The sequence below is a fragment of the Piliocolobus tephrosceles genome, chromosome 6 (genome assembly GCF_002776525.5).
Source record: "Piliocolobus tephrosceles isolate RC106 chromosome 6, ASM277652v3, whole genome shotgun sequence".
Taxonomy (NCBI): Eukaryota; Metazoa; Chordata; class Mammalia; order Primates; family Cercopithecidae; genus Piliocolobus; species Piliocolobus tephrosceles.
In genome coordinates this window covers 1187730-1197830 of record NC_045439.1, presented here as the reverse complement: position 1 = coordinate 1197830, position 10101 = coordinate 1187730, and the positions used below count along the sequence as shown (strand labels likewise).

The following is a 10101-nucleotide window of genomic DNA, read 5'->3' as shown; positions in this document are numbered from 1 at the left end:
ACACACACACACACACACCCTTCACAACCTTCTTGGGCTCTTAGCATTTTCTGCAGAGCTATCAAGGCCGGAAGCTCCAGGAGGGACCCCAGGGCGGGGAGGGCCAAACTCTCAGGAAGGGGCTGAGGAAGACCGTGCTCATTCGCTAAATCACTGAGTGAGCTCACACTGACGGGAAGTGTTTTGATCCCGCACTCAGAGTTAATCCCGTCGCTGGCCAGACATGTTTGCTTTTAGGTTCTCTGGTGGCCCACAGGTCCCAGTTCCAAATGGCTGCCCCTCCCGTCCTCAAACTGCACCCTCGCCCGGCCTGGCGCTGTCTGCAGGCTGTAGAGAGGGCCTGGGCTTTTTCACACCTTGGGCAGGTGTAGACCAGGGAAAGGAAGAGGAGAAGGATGTGGGCAACCCTCCACCACCAGAGAGCTCCACCACCACTCCGCAGGCCCTGGTGTGGCCTCTTCCCCGAGGGCTGGCCCTGGGCTGGTGGCAGGCCTCAGTCGCAGAGGGTGGCTGAGTCCCACGCACCGCCCCACCCCTTTTCCTGAGACTGAGCCCCTCTCTCTAGCCCCAGAGCAGGCATCGTCCCCAGCCCCATCGGCCACTGCCCACGAAGCTGGTTGGAATTGCCCTCAGCGGCCACAGAGGCGCCAGCAGGGTCCCCGGCCAGGCCAACATGCACTAGCAGCTCAGAAAGAAAGGCCTTGTGTCTGGTGACCCACCCTCCAGCCCGGAATGTGGCCGTTCTCTCCTCCCACCCGTACAGCAGGGCTGAGGTTGTCCCGGGTACAAAGGCCTTTTGTCCCCACAACCAGCACCGCCGACGAGATGGCTCTGGAGCCGGGAGAGTGGCAGCCTCCATGGTGGCCACAGTGGCTCCCAGCTCCCCTGCAGCAGGGCCTCCCTCCTCCCTCAGGCCCGGGCAGACGGCACCTATGGGGCATCTTCCCTGGCACCCCCTGGCTGCAGAGCACCCTGGTGAGAACGATCTAATTGGAGAGCCCAGGCTTATACACAACTTCTCTCTGCCAGCTGAGAAAGCACGTTTCTCTGATTCACTTGTGTTACCCACAATACACTGTAGACTAGAGAAGGCCGGGACCCTCTGAGGTGGTGCAGTGTCCCCAGGCTTGTGCTGGGTATGGGTTCCACGGACCTCTTTATTTGTCAAAACTCATATACTTTAGGTCTATGCATTTTATTCTGGGTAAACTGTATCTCAGGCCAGGGGTGGTGGTTTACGCCTGTAATCCCAGCACTTTGGGAGGCCAAGGTGGGTGGATCACTTGAGGTCAAGAGTTCAAGACCAGCCTGGCCAAAATCGTGAAACCTGTCTCTACTGAAAATACAAAAATTAGCCGGGCATGGTGGCAGGTGCCTGTAATCCCAGCTACTCAGGAGGCTGAGGCAGGAGAATCGCTTGAACCTGGGAGGCAGAGGTTACAGTGAGTCAAGACAGTACCACTGCACTCCAGCCTGGGTGACAGAGCAAGACTGTCTCAAAAAAAAAGTATCTCAAAAATACATGGCCACAAAAAAAAACATAATCGTTGTTTTAAAACACCAGAAAATATAGGCAAGCCGAAAGAATTCTGAACAACCAATAACCACTGCCCGAGGTCAGTTGCTGTGATTGCAAGTACTTTCCACCTGTCCAGACACCTCCACGCATGTGACACACACAATGCCAACCACACAACACAGGCTGCTATGAATGCCACTTACATCTGTCAGTGACAAAACCTGACCATGTTTCCACTCACTCTGACACAATATTTTAAACGACCTCGCATTATGCTGTGTGCATAAATAAGCCAATTTGTTTTCAACAAATCCATGTATTGTTGGAAATTGACTCCTTCCGGGCTTACTCTTTCAGAATTCTAAACAGTAGTGCCACAAATACCCTGGTAGCTTGGTCTTTGAGCACCTGTAAGGTGCTATCGTGAGGTAAAGACCCAGGATTGGTGTTGCTGGGGCAAAAGACACTCACCTGCATTTTAAAGGGTTCTCTGTTTTTGTTTTTGTTTTTTATTTTGAGACAGAGTCTTGCTCCATTGCCCAGGCTGGAGTGCAGTGGTGTGATCTCAGCTTACTGCGACCTCCGCTTCCGGGGTTCAAGCGATTCTCCTGCCTCAGCCTCCCAAGTAGTTAGGATTACAGGCGCCTGCCACCACGCCTGGCCAATTTTTGCATTTTTAGTAGAGACAGGCTTTCACCATGTTCGTGAGGCTGGTCTCGAACTCCTGACCTCAAGCGATCCACCCACCTCAGCCTCCCACAGTGCTGGGATTACAGGCATAAGCCACTGCACCCAGCCTTAAAGGGTATTTTTAATGCCTTATGGAAAGCAGGGGTTCCAATAGGCTTTCCAGTCCAGTCTCTTCCTTGATCTTTCTAATTCCAAAGAGGCTGGCAGACACTGAGCCTGCGGGGGAACATGAAAACCTTTCTGCCTTGGAAATAAGGCTAACTTACTGAATGCAGACTAGAATGTAATACACCTTGACAGTGTAAAACTAATCTGATCTCCTGGCTGTAATCCCAGCACTTTGGGAGGCCGAGATGGGCGGATCACAAGGTCAGGAGATCTAGACCATCCTGGCTAATATGGTGAAACCCTGTCTCTATTAAAAATACAAAAAATTAGCCGGGTGCGGTGGCAGGCGCCTGTAGTCCCAGCTACTCGGGAGGCTGAGGCAGGAGAATGGCATGAACCCGGGAGGTGGAGGTTGCAGTGAGCCAAGATTGCACCACTGCACTCCAGCCTGGGCAACAGAGCGAGACTCCATCTCAAAAAAAAAGAAAGAAAAAAAAAAAACTAATACCTGGACTTCTGCCCGGGCACGGTAGCTCACATCTGTAATCCCAGCACTTTGGGAGGCCGAGGCGGGTGGATCGCTTGAGGTCAGGCGTTCGAGACCAGCCTGGCCAACATGGCAAAAACTCATCTCTACTGAAATACAAAAAAAAAAAAAATTAGCTGGGCTTGGTGGCACATGCCTGTAGTCCCAGCTACTCGGGAGGCCGAGGCAGGAGAATTGCTTGAACCTGGGAGGCGGACTACAGGCATGTGAGCCAGGATCGCGCCACTGCACTCCAGCCTGGCAACAGAGCAAGACTTTGTCTCAAAAATAGTAATAATAATAATAATAATAATACCTGTACTTCTGCTTTCAAGTAGGAAAGACAGGTCCCACAGGGAAGGCCACCACAACTGCTGACAACAGCCGAGGAGGCCAGACACATGGTGAAAACCTCACTGCGAAGGCATCGGGGAGCTGCGGAGGCTACGAGGACTTAGCAGACTAAAATTCCAGATAAGCAGGTGATCCACAGCCATCTTTTTACCTGGGGACATTTGCCGATCTCGGGCACTGGGCGAAGGATTGGGCTTGGCCCAGGCAGAGAGCTGCAGCTGGGGGGAAAGAAACCAGCAAAGATTCTCACGGTCACAGGGAGGAAAGTGGCAAAATTGGAGTGTCCAGGGCCTCAACCACGCGGTGGGGCCCTCAGCACCACTCCAAGACACTTGTAGGATCTCAATGCTGCTGCAGGAGGAGGCTCAGGAGCTGAGCAGCTCTGCAAGGCAGGCCTGCATTTCCCACAGCCTTTCAAAGCAGGGCGATCAAGACCTGCCAGGCTCCCCAGCTGAAATCTGAAGAGACCAATCCCCTAAACCGGGGCAAACCAGAGGAAGCCTGAACCCCATCAAACTACACACCAGTCCACCCGAGTCCATCCCCCGTTGGACACAGGGACCTGCCCCTCTGTCCATCCTAACTGCCTGAGGTTTTTCTCCCAATACAGGCCAGGTGACTCCAATTAGAACAACTCCTGTGCAAATAACAACTGTCATTGCCAGACAAAACATAAACGCCATCATATAAGCTCACTAGGCTGGGCGCAGTGGCTCATGCCTGTAATCCCAGCACTTTGGGAAGCTGAGGCAGGTTTATCACCTGAGGTCAGGAGTTTGAGACCAGCCTGGCCAACATGGTGAAACCTCATCTCTATTAAAAATACAAAAATTAGCCGGACGTGGTGGTGGGCGCCTGTAATCCCAGCTACTCGGGAGGCTGAGGCAGGAGAATAGCTTGAACCCGGGAGGCAGAGGTTGCAGTGAGCTGAGATCACACCATTGTACGCCAGCTTGGGTGACAAGAGTAAGACTCCATCTCTCTCTATACATGTATGTATATATATACACATATATATAAAATATACACATATATGTGTATATACATAAACTCACTGCATTCTGAGTGACCAAAACCAGACAGAGGCTGTAGGGTGTTGACAGTCAGAAGAACAGAATGGTCCGAAGAACCAGAGGACAGAGTTTGGGGTGACCATGGCAGCTGGAATGTGAGGGGGAAATCCCAGAAAGGGGAGAGCCATAGAGAGCGATTCCCCAAAGACCATCAAAAACTCAGCCCAGATCTCTGGCAGAACTTGAGCTACGTGCACACAGGATAGATCCCAAGCAACTCACACAACCGAAGAGAGATTTACCTGCCAGCCACGCAGAGGAGGCAGTGTTGACCGTTTGAGTTCGGTGAGGTTAACTGCTTGATGAAACGAAACCAAAACAGTTAATAATCTGGAGAGGAAGATAACGGAATCGCACGTCCCTACTATGTCGTGTTCACAATGCACAGGGTCAACCCCAAATCAACAGACACACCAAGAAGCAGGCAAATGTGACCGAGAATCAAGAACGAGAACTGATCGGAGCCAGGAGACAAAGGAATATATCCTTAAAGTGCTGAAAGAAAACACATGGCCAACCTAAAATTCTACACCCAGAAAAAATATCTTTCTGAGATGAAAGTGAAATAAAGACTTTTCAGACAAACAAAAGCCAGGAGAATTCATCTTTGACAGATCTGCCGTAAACAGAATATTAAAGGAAATACATCTAGGCAAGAGGAAAATGATCGCAGATGTAAACATGAACGTGTAGAAAAAAATGAAGAATCCCAGAAAAAGTAAAATATGTGGGTAAATTTAATTGAATATGGACTGCTCAGAACAATACTCGTAGTATGTTATAGAGTAGAAAATACAAGGAGGCTGGACGCGATGGCTCACGCCTATAATCCTAGCACTTTGGGAGGACAAAGCGGGCAGATTGCCTGAGCTCAGGAGTTTGAGACCTGCCTGGGCAACGTGGCGAAACCCCATCTCTACTAAAAATACAAAAAATTAGTTGGACATGGTGGTGCACGCCTATAATCTCAGATCTCAGCTACTGGGGAGACTGAGGCAGAAGAATCGCTTGAACCCAGGAGGCAGCGGTTGCAGTGAGCTGAGATTGTGCCATTGCACTGCAGCCTGGACAAAAGAGTGAGACCCTGTCTCAGAAAATAAATTAATTAAATAATTTAATTTAATTTAATTTAATTTAATACAAGTAAAACCACACGTATAACCACAACAAAGGAGGTGGGGGATATTTGCAATACAAGTGCACAGCCAAGTACAAAAGACTTATGTCCAGAACATATGTAAAGAACTCCTACAAATCAACAAGAAAAGGATAGACGACTCCCTAGGAAGTGAGTGAAAAGATTTGAAGACACTTCACCAAAGAGGATAGTCCAGAGGTCAGTAAACATGTAAGAAGATACCCCAATTTCCTTGGCTATCATGAAAATGCAAATTAAATCATGAAGTAATATCACAACCCACAGACTGGTCAATACGAACGAGGTGAACACTTCCAGTTATCAGCAAGGCTGTGGAGCAACCAGAACCCTCACACATTGCTCGTCACGTGAAAGCTGATAGAACCACTATAGAGAAGTGCTGGATAGTAACTATTAAAGCTGAACACAGGTGGACCCACTGTCAAGTTTCACCCGACAGAAACGCTTGCACCTGTTCACCAAAGACATGTACTGTGTGAGCACGTTCATGGCCACACGAAAGCCAAGAGCCAGAAACCACTCAAACGCCCATTCGTTGTAGAAGGGATAGATGAGTGGGGGCTGCTCACCCCATGGAATGGCGCTCAGCAGTGACAATGACTGAGGTATAATCTCGTGCAACAAAGGCGCCCTTGCAGACTGTATGCTGAGTGGAGGAAACCAGACACTGTCGAATCCCCTTTTAGGAAGAGGGCAGATAAGATGTAGTTATCTGGCAGGGCACAGTGGCTCATACCTGTAATCCCAGCACTTTAGGAGGCCTAAGCGGGTGGATCACCTGAGGTCAGGAATTGGAGAGCAGTCTGGTCAACATAGTGAAACCCCGTCTCTACTAAAAATACAAAAATTAGGCCGGGCGCGGTGGCTCACGCCTGTAATCCCAGCACTTTGGGAGGCCGAGGTGGGTGGATCACGAGGTCAGGAGATCGAGACCATCCTGGCTAACACAGTGAAACCCCATCTTTACTAAAACTACAAAAAATGAGCCGGGCGTGTTGGTGGACGCCTGTAGTCCCAGCTACTCAGGAGGCTGAGGCAGGAGAATGGAGTGAACCCGGGAGGTGGAGGTTTCAGTGAGCCGAGATTATGCCACTGCACTCCAGCCTGGGTGACAGAGCAAAACTCTGATCTAAATAAATAAATAAATAAATAAATAAATAAATAAATAAATAAATAAAATAAACACAAAATACAAAAATTAACTGGGCATGGTGGCACATACCTGTAATCCCAGCTACTCAAGAGGCTGAGGCAGGAGAATCACTTGAGCCCAGGAGGCGGAGGTTGCAGTGAGCCAAGATTGTGCCATTGCACTCCAGCCTGGGCAAAAAGAGTGAAACTCCGTCTGAAAAAAAAAAGATACAGTTATCCTGGGGGTGCTGATGGGGAGATCTGGGGGTACAGGGGCTGGGGATGGTCTAATTCTGTCTGGATGTCGGTTAGAGAAGTGTGTTCAGTTTGTTAAGAGAGCCCAGGCTGGGCTGGCTGTATCTTTCCATCTCTCCACTATATGTCAGTGAAAAGTCAGCTAAACACAATCATTTATTTAACCAGCACATTTGGGAAGCAGAGGAAGGAGGGAACGTGGGAGGAGGCCTGACTGGTGCTTCTCATTCCCCTACGGAATCAGTAGACCTTGGTAATTGTAAAATATGTGGTTACATAAACATAATGACCCAGCCACTGAACGTTTTCCATAGTCATTTTTTTAAATCTAAGGAGATCATTAAGGAACCAGTATCTTTTGTTGTGGTAAAATATTTATCTGAAATGCAGCAACTCTTTCCATTTAAATCCAAATGAAATAAAATTTGATATTTTATTCTGAAATAAAGCCTATCATCTTATCCCCTCCGCTTCTCAGCTACTCTTCCCTTCTTCAGCCCTCTTCTCTGTCTCTCTACGTAAGTACCAAGCAAGACATCTGGAACAAGGTTTAGTAGTTTAATGAGGGTTATTTCTTAGTGGCTGGATTTAAAGTGACTTTTAGAGACTCTTTTTTGTACACGTTTGCATTCATTCGCGTTTTAATAACAAGCATTTTTCAAATTAATAAAGCTGTTCTGTTGTGCTCCATCACTAGCTGGGTGACCTGGACCAGGTTTCTCACCCTCACTGAGCCTTGGTTTTTGCCACTGTGAAATGCAGATGCTAATATTACCAAATGCATAGGGTTTTTTTAGAAAGATTAAATTAGATGATGTTTCTAAGTGCCTATACAGCACAGGAGGCCCTTCATACACAGTAGCTGCTATTATTATTGCCAAACATAAATAGGGGAGAAAACAACAAAGAGACTCAGCCCTCCCTTCAGGAGGTGATAGTCTGGCAGAAAGAGGCGAGAGCAAATGCCCACATGTAGCCTCATGAGGAGCCTACTGCCCTGGGCGGCCACAGGCACGATGGGAGGGTAAGCAGGAGCCGGAGGGCTGAAGCCTTGAAGGAACTGAGGGGTGGGCCAGAAGTGGGAGACCGCTGCACGCGCCCTGCAGACTCAGAAGGTCTGAGTCAGCGTCCTGTCCTGAGGGTGTTGCCAGGCTGGGGAGTGGGGGAGGCCCTGGCCTGCTGTGCCAGCGGAGGACTCCCTGCGGGGGCTGTCTGCAGGAAGGTGATGGGTTGGAAAGCCCTGCTGTCCACAGAGACTCCAACATGAGGAATGGGTGCCTTGGACCTGGTGCTGCAGACAGTGACATGGTTTGGCTCTGTGTCCCCACCCAAATCTCATCTCGAATGGTAATCCCCGTGTGTGTAGGGAAGGACCTGGTGGAAGGTAACTGGATCAGGGAGTGGTTTCCCCCAGGCTGTTCTCCTGAGAGTGAGTTCTCATGAGATCTGATGGTTTAAAAGTAGCAGTTTCCCCTACACTATCTCTCTCCTGCCACCTTGTAAAGAAAGTACTTGCTTCCCCTTCACCTTCCCCGATGATTGTAAGTTTCCTGAGGCCTCCCCAGCCATGCGGAACTGTGAGTCAATTAAGCCTCTTTCCTTTATAAATTACCCAGTCTCAGGCAGTTCTTTATAGCAGTATGAAAACAGACTAATACGGACAGTATCAGCAGAGGCTTGAGTTCATCCAGTGCTATTGGAAGACTCTGATGGACGGAATACATTGAAGGCACAGCCAAGGTGTGGAGGCTCTTGAGAAGACAAAAGGTGCTCAGCACACAGGTGGAGCTCTCTCCAGAGAGGTTTGCTCAACTCCTGCAGGCAGGAAGAGCTGCCCTGTCCTATAGCCCTCTGCATGCGTCCAGGCATCTCCCACCTGCATCATTTCACCCCCTGACAGCAAGCACCTTGGGGTGGGGTTGTCAGATAAAATACAGAACTCCCAGGTCAATCTGAATTTCAGATAAACAACAAATAAATTTCAGTACAAGAGTGTCTCATACAATATTTGGGACATGCTGGTGCCAAATATTGCATAGGACATTATATTAGCCCGTTCTCACATTGCTATAAAGAACTACCTGAGGCCGGGTGCAGTGGCTCACACCTGTAATCCCAGCACTTTGGGAGGCCAAGGCGGGTGGACCACCTGAGGTCAGGATTTCGAGACCAACCTGACCAATATAATGAAACCCCATGCTTACCAAAAATACAAAAATTAGCCAGGCATGGTGGCAGATACCTGTAATCCCAGCTACTGGAGAGGCTGAGACAGGAGAATTGCTTGAACCCAAGAGGCGGAGGTTGCAGTGAGCCAAGATTATACCATTGCATTCCAGCCTGATCAACAAGAGCTAAACTCCATCTCAAAAAAAAAAAAAAAAAAAACTACTACCTGAGACTGGGTAATTTTTTAATTTTTTAATTTTGTATTATTATTTTTTTTGAGTCCAAGTCTCACTCTGTCGCCCAGGCTGGAGTGCAGTGGCCGGACCTCAGCTCACTGCAAGCTCCGCCTCCCAGATTTACGCCATTCTCCTGCCTCAGCCTCCTGAGTAGCTGGGACTACAGGTGCCCACCACCACACCCAGCTAGTTTTTTGTATTTTTTTAGTAGAGACGGGGTTTCACCGTGTTAGCCAGGATGGTCTCCATCTCCTGACCTCGTGATCCACCCGTCTCAGCCTCCCAAAGTGCTGGGATTACAGGCTTGAGCCACCGCGCCTGGCCAAGACTGGGTAATTTATAAAGAAAAGAGGTTTAATTGACTCATGGTTCTGCAGACTATACAAGAAGCACAGCTGGGGAGGACTCAGCTGTGCTTACAGTCATGTTGGAGCAGGAGGAAGAGAGCAAAGGGGAGGTGCTACCCACTTTTAAACAACCAGATCTCCTGAGAACTCACTCTCAGGAGAACAGCAAGGGGGAAATCGCATCCATCATCCAGTCACCTCCTACCAGGCCCCTCCTCCAAGGCTGCGGATTACAATTTGACATGAAATTTGAGTAAGGACACAAATCCAAACCATATCAGATATACTTATCCTAAATCTGTATTCATTGTTTATCTGAAATTCAAATTTACCTCCATGCCCTGTACTTTTATTTACTAAAGCTACAACCCACCTGGGTGATGCTGTGCCCTTGCTTACCTGGTACCACCACTGCCAATTCTGTGCCCAGCACATAGCAGGCTTTCAATTAATGTTGAATAGATGTGGGCTGGGTGGATGGGGGATAGATGGATGGTGGGTGAATGGGTGGATGGATGGATGGTGGGTGGATGG

General features: G+C 49.0%; 1 long non-coding RNA gene across 1 annotated transcript in view; it reads right to left on the bottom strand.

Moving 5' to 3' along the window:
- LOC111538153 overlaps positions 1 to 4560 on the bottom strand; it is a 20909-nt gene extending 16349 nt beyond the window's left edge. The window contains exon 1 of the long non-coding RNA XR_003306767.1: positions 4513 to 4560. This is a non-coding gene — a long non-coding RNA (uncharacterized LOC111538153). The remainder of the gene's footprint in view (positions 1 to 4512) is intronic.
- Positions 4561 to 10101: the final 5541 nt, after the last annotated feature.